Raw genomic sequence first — 17,564 nt, 5'->3', positions numbered from 1 at the left:
ACAAAGATTCATAATCTTTTCTTTGGTAGCAAAGTCTCACTCTAGCCCAGGCTGACGTGGTACTCAGGGCGATCCTCCTTCCTCAACCTTTCTGAGGTGTGGAAATGACAAGTATGGGCCACCATGCCCAGCTAGCCTCATCAAAACAAAACAAAACAAAAAACACCTTAAAGTGCATCACAAGTGAAGTCGAGGGAAGAAAGCTGGTCGTCGTCAGGTCGCAGCAGCTCGCTGGGTAGGCGATTGGCACAGCCCAGTCTGCATCACTCGCTCTGTCCCGCGCGCGCTCGGGGCTGCGAGGCTGCAAGCAAGATGATGTCGCGCCCAAGACTGGGATTGGTGGAGGGGGAAAAAAAAAAAGCCATCACGCAGCGGAAGCTAATGGGGAGGCGCCTGTGCAGCGGGCCGGGGAAATCCCAGGTCGGGGCCTGCACAGTTGTACGGTGCCCCTCCCACGTGGGCGCGGCTCTCGGGGCCACCGCGCGCCGCGCCGCGCTGTCATTGGTGCCCGGCGGTGACGCGCGCGCGCGCGCGGGCGGCGGTGTCTGCCCGGCCCGGGGCGGGCGCGCGGCTGATGAAACCGCTGCCGGATCCCGCCCGCCCCTCGGAGCCCCATTCACTCGGAGAGGGCAGGTGTGAGCGGCGGCGCCCGGGGGACAGACGCACCGACGGACGGACAGACGGATCCCCCCCCCCATCCGCAGCCCATCCCCATCCTCGCGCATCCCGCCGCTCGCGCGTCCGTCGCTCCCTCCCCACCCCTCCCCTCCATCCGCAGCGCTGCCCGCATCCCACTGCCCACTCGGTGAGTGCCCCCGACACCCGCTGGCACCCGGGGCCAAGCTTCCTGGGCCCGGGTCACCTTGCAGAAGTGCCAGTGTCCCGCGAGGCCTCGGGAGAGGCGAGTCGGGAAGGGTCAGGATCTCCCCCCGACCCTCGACACCCTCGCCCGTGGGAGAGGGGCGTTGCCATCCTCCGGGGAGGGTGCGGCAGGGCGCGCCCGGGGATGCGCGCGCGCGGAGACACGGTGCCCATGCGGCTGGAGCCTCCACGGAGTCCATTTTGGTTCCCTGAAGGCGCGGCGTGGTGCATGATGCAACACCCACCGAGAGTAGGCACGGGGCGAGCTGGCGCCTTGGAGATGCCCTCCCCGCGGGTCCTTCCAGGGTCCTCGGCTCAAGGACGCACAGGGTGGTCCCCGTGGGCATGGGCGGACCCCCGAACTACTGGCATCCGGAGCCCAGCTGGACAGCGAGGGAGACCTTTCCCTTCCTTACATGGCGCGGTGAGGAGCCCCCCGCCCCGCCACGAGGTCCGGGATTGTGTGTGTCATCCGTCTCTTGCGCGGGGGGGTGGGGGGAACACCAATCCGGCCGCTCGGAAGGTGGTCCCGAGGCAGGTGGCAGGCCCCGGGCACCCTGAGCTTGGTGGTCACTGCTCCCATCTCTCCTGTGCTTGTTAATCTCGACCCCGACGCGCGCCCCTGACCTGTCCCTACCTCACCTTGTGGTCCCCAGGGTCTCCTTGGGGAAGTCCCCTGGGTAGGGGATCGGGGAGGGGTCTTCCTTAGTGACCTGATGTTTGGCCTGAAAAGTCTGGGCTCTTGTAGCTTTCCAGATGGTCCGGAGTGGGAGGAAGTTCTTCCGGCTCCCATAATGACAACCTATTCTCCGTGTGTTCCTCTCTGCGTAGTAGAAAACTTCCCGGGCACGGGCAGGTCACGCCTGCCACCGCGCTCCTGCCCTGGGGTCGCATGCCACAGGCTCGCCCGCCTCCGTCCCCCTTTCAAGAGATGCGGGGAGGGCAGCAGGCGGGCTTGCGTTCACTTGTGCCACGAGAATGGCCAGACATGTGCTTTGTGGGAAACAAAACAAAAGAAAAAACTACACTTCCCAACCACCCACATTCGTGCCGTCACGTGCTGGATATGAGAGGACAGAGCTGCGATTTCATTCCCGGAGGTGTTTCCTTTAATCGTGTGCTCTTGGAGAAAATGTTTCAGAACATTGTCGTATACACGGCCTTCTGGCCACGTAGACTACCAATGCAAAATGAAAAGTTGCGATTTATTTTATCGTTTCTTGCCCTTTCATGTGGCTCAGATAATAGGAAACCGTGATGCATTCGTTCCCCGGATATTTTTAGTTGGTCTCAGTGGAAATTATTATTTTTATATGAACACACCCTTCTGTCACTGAAACAAAAGATCTTGTTTTAAGTCAGATGATCAGAATGGAACCTAGATGTGCGGGGAAAGCCAACAGTTGGTCCAAGCAGGTTTTAAAAGCTTTGCATTGAGGTCACACTTAGCTCAATCACTATAAAGGTGAATTCAAAGGATGCTAAAGGAGTTTGGAGTAAACAGGACAAGACTTAATAAACAGAGGTCAGAATAAATACACTCAGTTGGCTGGGTTTGAATCTTAGTCCTGTGACTGTTTTTAGGCATATGATAATTGGCTTTAGGTTTGATATAAAAAAGTGTGAGAGACAAGATTGTTATCTGGGGGGGAGCTTAAGTTGTAAAACATGTTTATTTTATTTGAATATATTTGGTATAATCCTTTCTCTCTCTCTCTCTCTCTCTGTATGTGTGTGTGTGTGTGTGTGTGATGTAAGCCAGGTTGGCCTTAAAATTGCTATGTAGTAGATGACCTTGTACTTATGATTCTCCTTCTTGTCTACCAAAGGCTGGAGTTACAGTCATGTGCCACTACGCCTGGTTTATGGTATGTTGGGGATAGGACTCAAGGCTGCCTGCATTTAAGGCTAGTACACTCCCTAGTAAGTTATATTTCTAGCCCAGATTTGATTTTTTTTTTTTGTATTATTTTGAGACAGAGAGGCAGAGAAAGAGATACAAAACGAGGGAATGGGTGGCCTTCAGCCACTGCTAAGAAACTCCAGATGCGTGTGCCCCCTTGTGGTGCATGTGCGACATTGCATGCTTGTGTTACTGTGAGTGTGGATACATGGGACCTGGAGATTGGAATATGCGTTCTTAGGCTTTGCAGGCAAGTGCCTTAACTGCTAAGCCATCTCACCAGCCTCAGATCTGATTAAAAAATATATTTTGTGTATTAGAGAGAGAGAGAGAGAATGGGTACGCCAGGGCCTCCAGCCCTGCAAGTGAACTCCACACGTATGTGCCAGCTTGTACGTCTGGCTTATGTGGGTCCTGGAGAATCGAACCTGGGTCCTTTGGCTTTGTAGGCAAGTGCCTTAACTGCTGAGCCATCTCTCCAGCCCCAGATCTGATGTTTTGATGGACTTAACATTTTTTGTCACATCTGGTTCTTTTTTCCAAGCCCAGTAAAAATATGTAATGACATTGAGGGGCCTAGAATTATGCCCAGTGTAGTGAAGACTCACTACTAATCATGCCTTTAGACGTATTAACCCCAGGGAGGAATTTGAAGCAGGAAGTCCTTGTTACAGAGAGAAGTGCCCTGGGGATATCTCCGGGCCTTTGTATCCTATTGCCAGAAGGCATCCATCACCTGAGATGTCACCTGGCTCTTGGTCCTCCCTTCAAGCAGGACCAGTGAATTAGACCCTAGTGTTTTCTGGATAATAAGTTCTTATTAGGCCTGGGTAAATTTTCGAGAGAGAGTGAGAAAGAGTGCATGAATACACACACACACACACACACTCACGCGCATGCACTTGGGATCCATCCTAGGGCGTCTGGCATACTAAAAGCATGTGTCTTATTGTAGAGTTACCCTCCTAGCCCATGGCCTGGATGCATTTTAATGGTAGACCCAATAGGATTGGTCAGTGGCCTCTGTGGAGGGTGAGAGAAACCATTCACGTTCCAAGCACAACATAGGTGCTGTGTTCCAGGTGATGGGAAAGCTGGGCAAAGAGCTTGCTGGATGGAAGGATGATTTTTGCAAGGTCATAGATGACTACTTTATATTATTATTAACTTTTAAAAAACAGTGTCTTGCTGTGTAGCCCAAGATGACCTCAAACTTGATCTTGTTCTCCCAGCCCCCAGAGTGCTGGGGTTATAGGCATAGTCTACCATGCTTGTCACTGCAAATGATCTTTTTTTTTTTTAACTTATTTTATTTTAATTATTGAGAGAAAGAGAGGGAGAGAGAGAGAGAAAGAGAATGGGTGTGCCAGGGCCTCCAGCCATTGCAAAGAAACTCCACATGCATGCGTCTCCTTGTGCGTCTTGGCTTACGTGAGGCGTCAAACCTGGATGCTTAGGCTTCACAGGCAAGTGACTTGTTGCAGTCAGATTTGCATTGCTGGCAGAAAACACCCAGTCAAGGGCAGCTTGTGGGAGAAAAGGGTTTATTTTGGCTTGCAGACTCAAGGAGAAGCTCCCTTATGGCAGAGGGAAGTGATGGCATGAGCAGAGGGTGGACATCACCTTCCTCCCAACATCAGGTGGACAACAGCAACAGGAGAGTGTGCCAAACACTGGCAAGAGGAAGCTGGTTATAACACCCATAAGCCCACCCCCAACAATACACTGCTTCTAAGAGTCTTCAATTTTCAAATTGCCACCAGCTGGGGACCTAAGCATTCAGAAATACAGAAGTTTATGGGGGATACCTGAATCAAACCACCACACTCCTTAACTGCTAAGCTCTCTCTCCAGCCCACAGTGATCTTTTTTGATACTCCTTCCCCAAGGAACAAGCTAAGACTAGATGGATGCTCTTAGGGCTCCCTCCCAGGCTTCTGTCCCATTGAACTCATACCAAAGCTTGCTGGGTAGGTAGGGGCTTTTTCTCTCACTGTGTCCCCCTAGTGGCAAGCCTGGTGCTAGGTCTGCCCCCATGAGATTGGGACCCTCTGAATTTGAAACTGGAGTTCTCTGGGGTTTCCGGGGCCTTGGATTTCAGGTCAAGGTTCTACCTATCCCAGGCATTAGGTCCCCTTCAGTGATGGAATAGGATAACAGCCCCTTGGGACAGCTTTTCAGTCTTGTGAAAAACTTCAATGGCTTCTTTTATATTTCCTCATTTATTTATTTATTAGAGACAGAGAGAGAGAGAAAAAGTGAGGATGGGCACGCCAGGGCCTCAAGCCACTGCCCTCCAGACGCATGCGCCACATGTGTATCTGGCTTTCGTGGGACCTGGAGAATCAAACCAGGGTCCTTAGGCTTTGCAGACATGTGCCTCAACCGGTAAGCCATCTCTCCAGCCCCTCCTGTCCCTTCTTTATCCCCCTCCCCCAAGTTCAAAGCAGCTTTGAATTGCGCAGAGTGAGTCACTACTTATCAAGGGAAGGTTAGCACGTGTGCCCCCTGGAACCCACCAGGATGGGCACAAGCAGGAGAAACGGTTTGGTGGTCTGCTCACTATCCACTTCTCCCCAAAGCACTGGCTCGTTGCAACATGGGATGCTGGGGACGCCCTCCCAGGAACAGGCTTCTGGAAGCTTCTCCCCTCCAGCCACACCCAGTGGCTTCTCCTCTTGGTTGTCAGGAACAGTGGGCCACACAGTCGGTGTGTTCATTTGTCCCTGCACAATCCCACTGCGAACCACAGTGCAGGCTGACTGAAGGAAAGTTTCCACCTGTCACAGCCTCGGGGTGGCTGGTCCCTCTGTCCTGAGGAGCCCTGGAGAGACAGTACTAGGATCGAGAACGGTGCCGCCTGGGCTTTCCGAACTCTGGGCTTTCTCCTCTATGCCACTCTGGGGTGTGACTCAACTTGGCGAGCTGTTCACATTTGCAGGTTGGGGGCGCCTGTCCTCAGCCCCTTTTATCCAAGTGAGGAAGCTGCAGGCAATTCTAGTCCTTGAGAACAGAGGGGCTGTTGTGATGTTGTAGTCAGCTGCACGTTGCTGGGATGAACTTATCAACCAGAATCCATGTATGGGAGAAAGGGATTTATTGGAAGCTTGCAGATCCAGGGGAAGTTCCATCGATGGCCAAAGAAGCTGGCCCCGTCTCACAGATCCACACAGAGAGACACAGCCACACAGCCAGCACCACAAGCGAGGACAAAAACCCGCAGCCAGGGCTGGAGGGATGGTTTAGCGGTTAAGCGCTTGCCTGTGAAGCCTAAGGACCCTGGTTCGAGGCTCGGTTCCCCAGATCCCACGTTAGCCAGATGCACAAGGGGGCGCACGCGTCTGGAGTTCGTTTGCAGTGGCTGGAGGCCCTGGCGTGCCCATTCTCTCTCTCTCCCTCTATCTGTCTTTCTCTCTGTGTCTGTTGCTCTCAAATAAAATAAATAAAAAAAATTAAAAAAAAAACCCGCAGCCAAACAGCAGGGAACCCAAGCAGAGCTCAGACTACTATGGACACCTCTAGGCTGCACCCCAGGATCCACCCCTCAGTGACACCAGTTCCAGCCAGACAGCTGGAAATCCAAGTTACAAGCTTTGACAAAACATCTGAGCCTATTGGGAGGACATACATTCAAACTACCACAGGGGCCAAACCCACGCAACTCAACTTCTTAAAGTTTTGTATCTTTATACTTCTGATAACAGCAGGCAGAAATCACACTCAGCGAAGTAACACCTTCAAAGGTGACAGCTTAGGGCTGGAGAGATGGCTTAGAAGTTAAGGCGCTTGCCGGCAAAGGCAAAGGATCCAGGTTTGATTCCCCAGGATCCACTTAAGCCAGACGCACAAGGTGGCTCATGTGTCTGGAGTTCATTTGCAGCGGCTGAAGGCCCTGGTGTGCCCATTCTCTCTCTCTCTCTCAAATAAATAAAATAAAATTAAAAGATGACAGCTTAGTAGGTTTACATAGTGTTGAGAAAAATAATAGTCCTACTAGAGCTGAATCTTTTAACATAGCCTATCTCCCCCCTTTTTTTTCTCGGCACGGGGCATATGGGCATTTTCATTTCCTTACCTTTCGGTATCACGCCTGCGGCACTTTCTGTAGAAAGTTCTAGCAGATAAGATTCTTGACTATAAGAACAAGGTGTTTTCCCGTGTGTTTCAAAAATAGCAGGACCAAGTTCTGTCTTCATAGAGGCCGTCTAGTAATGGTCACTCCTCAGCATGGCCTGTGCGCTAGATACGGCCCAGCTGAGCTAAAGACCCAACCCTTGAAGTGTCGTCAGAGGAGATGCTTTGCTCTACTGCAGAGAAAGGGCTACTCCTGAAGTGGGCCTCACTGGTGTTAGAGGGACACCTTTCCCAAGATTTTGTCTAGAGGGCTGGAGAGATGGCTTAGCGGTTAAGCGCTTGCCTGTCAAGCCTAAGGACCCCGGTTCGAGGCTCGATTCCTCAGGATCCACGTTAGCCAGATGCACAAGGGGGCGCACGCGTCTGGAGGTCCTTTGCAGTGGCTGGAGGCCCTGGCGCGCCCGTTCTCTATGTATCTATCGGTCTCTCTCTCTCTCTGTCTGTCGCTCTCAAATAAATAAAACACAAAAAATTTAAAAAGAAAAGATTTTGTCTAGAGCCACGTGTATAAATGCTTTTCCATAGTGCTTGCATAATGATTGGCTTTAGGTAAGTTATTTATTTATTTGTGAGAGAGAGAAAGAGGCCAAGAGAGAGAGAATGGACACTCCAGGGCCTTTAGCCACTGCAAACAAACTCCAGATGCATGTGCCACCTTGTGCATTTGGCTTTATATTGGTACTTGGGAATTGAACCTGGGTCCTTACACTTTTTTGCAGGCAAGTGCCTTAACCGCTAAGCCACTTCTCTAGTTCCTGGATAACTTTTTCATCTTTTAATTGGGGGGGGGGGGTGAGGTAGGATCTCATTCTAGTTCAGGCTGGCCTGGAATTCACTATGTAGTCTCAGGGTGGCCTCGAACTCAAGGTGATCCTCCTACCTCTGCCTCCCAAGTGCTGGGATTAAAGGCGTATGCTACCAGGCCTGGCTGCCTGGATAACTTCTTTTAAAACATTTAAAAAAATTTTTTTTTTTTAATTTATTTGAGAGCGACAGACACAGAGAGAAAGGCAGATAGAGGGAGAGAGAGAGAATGGGCACGCCAGGGCTTCCAGCCTGTGCAAACGAACTCCAGATGCGTGCGCCCCCTTGTGCATCTGGCTAACGTGGGACCTGGGGAACCGAGCCTCGAACCGGGGTCCTTAGGCTTCACAGGCAAGCACTTAACCACTAAGCCATCTCTCCAGCCCTTAAAAAATATTTTTATTTATTTATTTGAGAGTGACAGAGAGAGAGAGAGAGAGAGAACGGGCGCGCCAGGGCCTCCAGCCACTGCAAACAAACTCCAGACGCGTGCGCCCCCTTGTGCATCTGGCTAACGTGGGACCTGGGGAACCGAGCCTCGAACCGGGGTCCTTAGGCTTCTCAGGCAAGTGCTTAACCGCTAAGCCATCTCTCCAGCCCTGTATAACTTCTTAATATAGCTTTATTTGTTTATTTGAGAGAGACAGAAAGAGGCCGACAGAGAGTCGAGTTGTGGCTGCATGAGGGCCTCCTGCCGCTGAAATGGGATTCCTGCTTCTGCCACTTTGTGCATCTGGCGTCATGTGAGTGCTGGCGGCTCAAAACGGGATCCTGAGGCTTTGCATGCAAGTGCCTTTAGCCACTGAGCAATCCCTCCAGTCTCTAGATAACTTGTTGTTGTTGTTTTGTGAGACAGGGTCTCCCTCTGTTGCCCAGGCTCATCCGCCAACTCCTGGACTCAGATGATCTTCCTGCCGAGTTGCTAGACTGTGGAACTGCATCCCCGTTCCCGGCTTTACAAATGGCCTTTTGCACTCACCTTTCAGGAGCTGGGGGATTTAAGTGAGATAGTCCACGCTATCTGAACACAACATCTGGCCCACACCAGATGCTTCATGGAAATATCAATAATTATGCTGGAAAGAAAGCCTTGCTCTTTGGTTTTTGCCTTAGGAGAAAAATGTCACAACTTCGCCTGGCTTTCTTGTCTTACGGTGGCATTACAGTGCTGTTCATTTCCACGTACTTGTGTCTTGATGAGAGGATGTCGGGGGCATTTGGGCCTCAGAGCATCTTGGCAAGTTTCCCATCCCATCAGGTCTTTGTTCCGGGGTCTTGGGAGTGACGGTCTTTGGCTTTGACTGACTGGATGTCCCTTGACACCATCAGTCAGGACTCAGGTGCCTACCTGAGTGTGGGAGACAGTCTCTCTTGGACCTCAGATTCATAGCCTTGTGCTTGGCCACTCCCAGGACCTCTGGAAGCTCCTTCTTAGTGGTGTGTGTGTGTGTGTGTGTGTGTGTGTGTGTGTGTGTGTGGTGTGGTGGTCAGTGGCTGACCATGGCATGCTTATCACTCAAGTTCCCAGTGTTTTGTTTAAATTACCTTGAGGTCTCGGCTTGGGGAAAAGCTAAACCCTAAGCTCAGGGCTGCCTCTTGTTTGGCACCTCACTTTTTCTTCCTGGAGCTGCTGGTATTCATATTCATTTGTGGGGAAAGTGATGGGCACGTGAGGGAGGGGCAGTGAGAAGAGGAGTCAGATGCTGGCATCTCCCCACTGCGAGGCTGTCATCGCACCCCTGAGGAGCTGGAGTTGGTCAGTTATGGTTGGCATGGAAATGACCACATCATGACACTGAAACCCTCGGAAGGAAGTGTGGCTTCAGGGCAGGGCAGGACCCGTGTTCCCCAGCACCCCGCAGCAGTGGCTGCTGCCGGAGTCTCCATTCCATGCCTTTTCTGGAATCCTCACATCTGCCCAGCAAGGCGTGTCCTGCTGTATTGGCTGCTGGGAAATTGGAGACAGGTTGCCCACTGTGCACAGGGAACGAAAAAGTGGCCGAAGGGAGATTTGAACCCCGGGCTACCACGTGTCTGTAGAGTAACCCCCAAGTTCAGTAGGGCTGTGGACTTCAGCCAGGCTTCGGTTCTGGCCAGGTGCCCACAGGCAGCCTCGCGGGGTCCTGACCATTAGCCATCCCTCCCGCCCCCCCCAGTTTCTAAGTAAGTGGGTGGTACTCAAAGGGCTGCTTCTCCCCTCCTTGGTGGTTTTTATGACTTGTAAATGCATCTGCTCCCAGCCCGGCTGAAGCTGGGGTTCCCGGGACAGCCGGGGTGGGGAGGGGCAGGGACGACCGACCCAGAAGCCCGTGAGCGTGGTGGAGCTTGGGCCGCATTCTTTTAGGTCAGTAGTTTAACATTCACGTCACCAGTGTCTGGCTGGACCCAGCCCTTCCTGCCCAGACCCCAGGGGTGCCCGTGTGACTTAGCCCATGCAGTCATACACACACTCCGCCTCCCTGTCCCTGCAAGGGACACCCTTTGCCAGGGTTTCTGTGGGAAAAGAGACTAGCTTCTGGCTACCTTGAGGCCAGTGACAGTTACAGTCTTGTCTGTTCCCCCATTTTTCTATACCAGTTTCTGCCATGGAGTGACATGGAGGTGTCCCCTTCTTTAGAGGACTTCTCTGACCCTCTCCGAAAGCCTGGAAGCGGGAACCTCATCCGCACCTTCCCGGAGCAACTTCCCCAGCCATAACACACCCAGGTGGCAGGCCACCCCCCTGTGTGTGAAAGGGGGCCTCTGGAGGCCATGGTTAAAAGCCCCCCCCCCACACTGTGGGATGAAGCAGGGCCTGGAAGGCTGGGGCCTTGGGGTGAAGGCCTTGGGTTCCCTTGGCAGTGATGGGGAGAGTTAGGAAACCGCTTTCCCCACTCTGCCCATCTTATTTTCTCCTTCAACTGTTTTGGGACAACATTTCAAACTTGACGTAGCACAAGGGCAGGGTGCCCTTCACTCTGGGCCTGCACTGGCTTATGTTTTGAGTTCTCCCTTTCTCTGTACGTGCACACACATCCACGCACTCTGTGTGCGCATACAAGAGTGCGCGCCGCATGTTTGGAGCCCTCACGCCCTTTTCCCAAGAGGAGTCCCAAGTGGCATGAACAAGGATGACTTCTTTGCCTCGCTTCCTCCCCCAACCCCACTCCACTCCTTTTTTTTTTCTTTTTCTTTTTCTCTTTTTTCCATAGCTGGGGATGAGCTCAGGGCCTTTCTGAACGGCCAGCCATTGCTTTACCACGGGGTTCCCCCCACCCCCAACTCAACAGTAAGATATCAGAATAAGGAAGCAACCTGGACACAGCCCTGGTAGCCAGTCCACAGTCCATGCTCAACTCTGTTTTGTTCACCAGGGTTCTCTACACCCATGTCTTTTAGGGGAGCACAGGGTGGGGGGTCCCACAGAGCTCTAGTCTTGACTTTCTACCTTATAAGTCCCTTAAAGGACAGGTGTTTCTGCAGGTGTTCAGGAACGGCAGTAAAGAAGGACAGAATGGGGAGCTGGAGAGATGGCTTAGCCATTAAAAGCCCTTACCTGCAAAGCCTGAGGACCCAGGTTCACTTCCCCAGAACCCACACAAGCCAGATGCACAAGGTAGAGAGAGCATGTGTCTGAAGTCTGCTGGCAGTGGCTAGAGGCCTCGGTGTGCCCATTCTCTCCATCTGCCTCTCTCTCTCTCTCTCAAATAAATATATAAATAAATACATCAGGACAGAATGAAACCACCCATAATTCCTACATGAATGCACGGGGTGTGCTAGGTGAAGGGCTTACCAGAGAGGAAACCGGAAGACTGCATGGCCTGGCCACCCAGAGCTGTGACCCCCAGCACCCCCAGATTCCTGGCAGGAGTCCCAAGTGGCCCTAGGCCTCGGGCTGTCTTTCACATTTTTGCCCACCTCTTGGTTGGCTGCCCACCTGTGTGGGCTGACCTAACTACCCTCCGTGGTGTCCACTTTGTGCCCGTAAGTCATGTCCCGACGGTGGGGCAGGGCGTAGATCTTCGTTCAGTGTCCGCAGCTCGTTTGAGACTTGTCCCCTCTTGTCGGCTCTTTCTAGATCTGGCAGAAATCAAGGGTACGCGTTCAGCCTGGCGCGGGGCCATGGCCTTGGCCTCTTGCTCATTGGGCCTTTGCTGCTTCTTAACAGTTGTGAGATTCGCCTTTGGGTGAAGTTCTCGTCCCTTTAGGTGACCGGTGGAGAAATAAAAGACAAAATTTTAAACTGAGGTAGGCTCTGTTAGGTAATGACTAATGCTATTCGAAGGGTTTTAAGATTGTTCTGGGCAGTGAGTTTCGATCCCCAGAGCTTCTTTTTTTTTTGTATCTGGGTGGCTCCCCTGCCCCTTCCGCCATGCCAACGGTACCCACTGAGGGTGGACTCTGCTCTTTACTGCCTGCAATGGGCCTCCCCAGTGAGTTCCGTTTCTGGGGTGACTTTCTTCTTGTCTGATGCTTCATCATCCAAGAGCCTTGTGTACCTCAGTTTCCCTGAGCTGACAACCTATGCAGTGTGTGAAAGGGGGCCTCTGAAGGCCACGATCAAAAGCTCCAAGTACTTTTCCATGTGTTTGTTTTTCTTCTCTTGCCCCAGACCCCTCTCCTTGAAGAAGCTGGCCTTGACAGTGACTGTGGTGGGCTGCCGCCCAGAGCCGGTGCGCCCCGCTGAGCCCGGTAACTCCTAACCTGGCCTGGCCAGCCCCAGAAGCCAGTCTTCAAAGAAGCTCTTTGAAGTGCAAACATTTCCTTTCCTGAGAAGAAGGGAAATTGAAATGAAAACGTATTGTTCTGCGCAGACAATGTTTTCCTCCATCAAAGGGGGAGTGCGGCTTATAAAGGTTGATTCACAAATGAGACCTGGACGGGGCCGGACACGAACGTAAGCTTGGCTCTCCATCACTGGAACGGCACATTGGGATCTCGGAGGTGGGTCTCCCTGAAGGTCCCAAGTAGAGGTCACATTGCAATGACTGTGCCTGGGGTGTTTTTGTGGAAGAGTCTGCTGGCAAATTGTGTCGCCGGATCCAAATTAGAATATTATGTAGCCAATAAAAATGGTGTTTTCCTAGAGCTTTTGATCTGAGAGGGAAAACGTAAGTGTTGAAAGTAAAAATACAAAAAAAAAAATTAGGCACAATTCTCCATATCTGGGTTTATCTTAATATGATCTATATATTTGTGTGAGAAGGGACTTTTGGAGGCAAGGGGTGTAGCTCAGTGATTGAAGTGTGGGTTTGTTAACATTTGTGAGGCCCTGGGTTATATCCAGAGCACACAAGAAAGGGGAGGGACTTTGTTTTGCTTGCTGCTGTTTGCAGAGCCCAAGGTAGCGTCCCGTGAATGTTAATGGAATATCTGTGTACTACATAAGAGTATATGCATAAAGGACCGGTGCCTTTGACGTCAATCAGTATCATTTTGGCCGCTGTTGGGGCGAAAAATTATTTTAAATTTAGAGGATGGAGATGTGTTCTGTTTTTGCTAGGTTGGTTGTTTCTGCGGTAGTTTCATATGAAGTGGGTGTTAATTTCTGTTGGTGGTTTGCAAGAAAGCTGACCACTTTTTCAGGGCAGACCCAGTGTTCCTGGAGGGTGCAAACCCAGGTGCTCAGGCCTCAGCTGTACTCAGAGATGGCCTGATCTAGAATGTGTGCGTTTTCCCTTGGAAGTGGGCGATGCCATTTGTCAATTACAGTACTTTGAATCTCCTTGATTTTAATTTACTCAGTGGGATTTGAGGCAGAACCTATTTGAAAGGTCAGCCTTGTCTTTGAGAGCTAAGCACGATGGGAAGACACTGGGGATGATGCTCGTGGAAATGTGAATTTTCAGGTCGTCACGTCTGCCGTACTGGAAAAGACATTAGCAGTAGCAATCACACCATTAAATTGCTCTTGCAAAAGTTGGAGTTTGGTTTAAGTGCTTGAATTTTGCTTTGTTTTTGGAGAAGCAGATTTCCTGTAAGTAACTTTAAAGTCTGTGTATATCATTCTTAAAACAATTGTAAATCTTACCAATGGGTTCTCTTGAACAAGGGGCGTAGTAACGTAAGAGAACCAAATAAGATAAATTGCCAGATGGCCAGCTTATTGAAACAATGTGCAATTCTCCGTCCTTGTTGGCTTCATGTCCCCCCCCCCCCCACTGGGCTCAATTAAAACAAGTTTGCTGCAAGAATTTAGAATAATTCACAGTCTTTAGGAATGTCTAAGCTGTAAACATTATTATTACTGTTAGCATGTTAGAAGAAGCCCTGTGGATTTGAGTTTATGCTTGTGTGTATATTAACGCTATTTGAAAATAAGTGATAACCTATAATTGCAATTGCATGACCTCAATTTTTAGCAACTTTTATTGACAGCTTTCATACATGCACATAATGCATTTTGATCAAACTGCCCTCACGTTACTTTCTTCCTTTCTCTCTCTTTTTTTTTTCAAGGTAGGGTCTCACTGTAGCTCAGGCTGACCTGAAATTCACTGTGTACTCTCCGGGTGGCCTTGAACTCACGGTGATCCTCCTACCTCTGCTTCCAAAGTGCTGGGATTAAAGGCATGCGCCACCATGCCCGGCTCCATTACCTTCTTTCATTGCCCCCTTTTCCATCCCTTTTCCAGTGAACCCCTTATTTCCTTCTAGTTCTTCTATTTTGACATCTTTTTTATTTTTTATTTTTTGCCCTCTTCTACCACCCATGATGGAACGTTGATGGGCATAGTATCATGCACATCTCATGCAGGTGACGACAGCCACTGTGAGGTCATGAAGGTAATGGCCTCTTTGTGTCTGGAAGGCAGCACTTCTCATCCGTTGGCTCTTACATTCTTTTCCCTAAGCCTGGTGGTGGTGGAATCAAAGGGATGCTCATTTAGTGTTGAGCATTCAACAGTCACTTCTTCTAAGGTCCCAGTACTCACTGCCGTCTGCATAAAGAGGCTTCTGAAACCAAAGGTGAGAACGGCTCTAATCTCTGGGCAAACACATAAATATTTGGAAGGCAATTTGATGGGAACAATGTTACCATAAAGCCAGACAACAACGGTAGCTTCCCTCTGGGCCCCTTGACCTTCTCAGCCACAGGTCCTTGACTACCTTATAATCTCAAGATTTTAGCAGTAAATTTGGTTTGGGAAGCCTTCCTTTTTCAGCTTGCTTTCTCCCTAGAGGACAGTGTGAGAGATGTGAAGCAACAGTTTTCATTCATTCTTTGAGAAATTATATTGAACTGAAAGGAAGGCCCGCCCCATTGGTCTGAGAATTTGATGCTGTTATAAAGTTATCAGATCTAGTCTGCATCAGGATACATGCCTAACAGAAGCGTATTTGAGTTTGGTGCGGCCAGTGAAGGTGAGGATGTGGCCACCTTAAAAGTGATTTTGAAAAAAAAAAAACATTATTTATTGGGTTTGGAGGAATGGCTTAGTGGTTAAGGCATTTGCCTTCAAAGCCAAAGGACTCAGGTTCAGTTCCCCAGGACCTACGGTAGCCAGGTGTGCAAGGGGGCATACGTGTCTGGAGTTTGTTTGCAGTGGCTGGAGGCCCTGGCACACCCATTCTCTCTCTCTCTTTCTCCCTCTCCTTTTCCCTTTTTCTTTGTGAAATAAAGAAAGAAAGGAAGGAAGAAAGAAGAAAGGAAGGAAGGAAAGAAAGGAAGGAAGGAAGAAAGAAAGAAAGGCTGGAGAGATGGCATAGCAGTTAAGTGCTTGACTGTGAAGCCTAAGGACCCCAGTTCGAGGCTCAATTCCTCAGTACCCACGTAAGCCAGATGCACAAGGTGGTGCATGAATCTGGAATTTGTTTGTAGTGGTTGGAGGTCCTGGGGTGCCCATTCTGTCTCTCTCTCTCTGTGCCTTTCTCTGTCTGTTGCTCTCAAATAAATAAATAAATAAATCTTACAAAAATAAATATTTTTTAAAAAGTTATTTATTTATTTACTTGAGAGAGAGGGGTGGGGGAGAGAATGGGCGCGCCAGGGCCTCTAGCTACTGCAAACGAACTCCAGACGCATGTGCCACCTTGTTCATCTGGCTTACGTAAGTACTGGGGAAATCGAACCTGGATCCTTAGGCTTCGCAGGCAAGCGCCTTAACTGCTAAGCCATCTCTCCAGCCCCTCTTTATTTAGGTGATTTTGAGTCAGGGAAGTGCCCAGGAGTAGCAGTCCAAATTTAAGTCACTTTCCTGGTCTTCTGGTTGTCCCAGGCAGTTCTGTGGGAGCACATGCAGGAGCGGTCTTGGGGAGTCACCCTGTGCCATCTTGGAATTGGTGAGAGCCTTGGGACCTTGCTGGGGCTGCCAAGGAAGGAGAGGGAGTAGGGTTTTGTTGTTTTGTTCCAGCCAGGTGTCGTGATAATGCCAAGAAAGTGCCATTTGACTGCAAGAGGCACTGGGAGGCGAGACCAGGGAGAAGACAGATGCATCAACGCATAGACTACCCCAAATCAAAATGGGTCATGACTTGTGCGTTTTGGCCCTTAACCCTTCGGCCGGCATTGCCCTTTGCTAGGCTTGCATGAGCCAGCAGAACCTGCGCCTGACTTGACCATGCTGTGGGCATGGCATGCCTTCTCCCCCCTGTGCCACGTGGCCTGAGGATTACACCCATTTCTGACAGATCCAGAGCTCACGAAGGGCCTTCAGTATCTCTGAAGAAATTTCAGTATTACTCCATCCAAAAGGCATATAATTAGCATAGTCAGAGGAGCTGGAAAAATGTCCCAGTAGGGGCAGACCGTGAAGGTGGAAGGAAGGAATATGTGTCTGTAAACATTAGTCAAAAACCTTGCCTAGGGCTGGAGAGATGGCTTAGCAGTTAAGGCCTTTGCCTGCAAAGCCAGAGGATACCAGTTTGATTCTCTAGGATTCACGTAAGCCAGATGTACAAGGGGGCACATGCATCTGGAGTTCGTTTGCAGTTGCTGGAGGCCCTGATGAGCCCATTCTCACTCTCTCTCTCTCTGTCTCAAATTAATAAATAATATTAAAGAAAACACCTTGCCTAATGCGATATGGCCTTTCATATCTTGAAGTTCAGCATTGGCCATGTAGCTCAGCATATGAACACACGGACCCTTTCCTGGGGAATTTTAGTGAAATGCGTACTTCTTTTCTGGAGGTCTCAGGTAGGTTCTGGAAGATTGCGTTTCCAAGCAGCTTTCAGGATCACCTGGAGGGGCAAACCCTTAGTAAATGCTGGAGCCTGGAACGGTTCCCAGGACACCTGGAGGCCTCAGGCCGCGTCTGCCTTTGTGTCTCTAGTACCCGCAGTGGTGTCTGGTGTTGAGTACAAATTCCAACACTTCCCTTTCAACTGGACAGAAGAAACTGATGTCCTCACTGGGGCTGGGGAGGGTGTGATTCTGGGGTGGGGGTGATGTCTCAGTGGTTAAAGGCATTTGCTTGCAAAACCTGCGAGCCTAGGTTTGATTCAGCAGTACCCACGTAAGGCCGGGTGCAAAGATGGTGAATGCATATGGAATGCATCTGCAGTGGCAAGAGACCCTGAAGTGCCCGTCTGCACACACACACACACGAGAGAGAGAGAGAGAGAGAGAGAGAGAGAGAGAGAGATGATTCTGGTCAGCCTGCTTATCTGTTTACAGCTGACCACAGACACCACGTGGTCAATTCTGCAGAGGCGTGGCTCCCGGCTGCAGGGAGGCGATAGCTGAGGTATCAAGGACGACACAAGGATGGGGACAGAAAGAGATGCAGTAGCTTTAACAGCCACTAAGGTTGGGGATAATTTTGCTGAGGGGCAAGTAGTGCGCCCTAAATTGCAGGAGGTGAGCTCTCCTTAGGACGAGCGCGCAAAGAGTCAAGCTTTGGCCTTCAGGGAGGTTTCTCCTTGTTGAATAATCCCA

General features: G+C 50.5%; 1 protein-coding gene across 2 annotated transcripts in view; it reads left to right on the top strand.

The window, feature by feature from the left end:
- Positions 1–568: 568 nt before the first annotated feature.
- Positions 569–17,564, top strand: part of Slc7a1 (solute carrier family 7 member 1) — an 86,194-nt gene continuing 69,198 nt past the window's right edge. Inside the window, exon 1 of one of the 2 annotated variants that reach the window (XM_045153980.1) lies at positions 569–805. The gene's annotated coding sequence lies outside the window, so the exon portion shown is untranslated. Of the gene's footprint in view, positions 806–12,588; positions 12,629–17,564 lie in introns of those variants that run through there. The other variant, XM_045153981.1, reaches the window with a different exon arrangement.

The sequence above is a fragment of the Jaculus jaculus genome, chromosome 7 (assembly GCF_020740685.1).
Source record: "Jaculus jaculus isolate mJacJac1 chromosome 7, mJacJac1.mat.Y.cur, whole genome shotgun sequence".
NCBI classification, from domain to species: Eukaryota; Metazoa; Chordata; class Mammalia; order Rodentia; family Dipodidae; genus Jaculus; species Jaculus jaculus.
The sequence above is the reverse complement of the archived record's forward strand: the minus strand, read 5'-3'. Positions and strand labels throughout refer to the sequence as shown.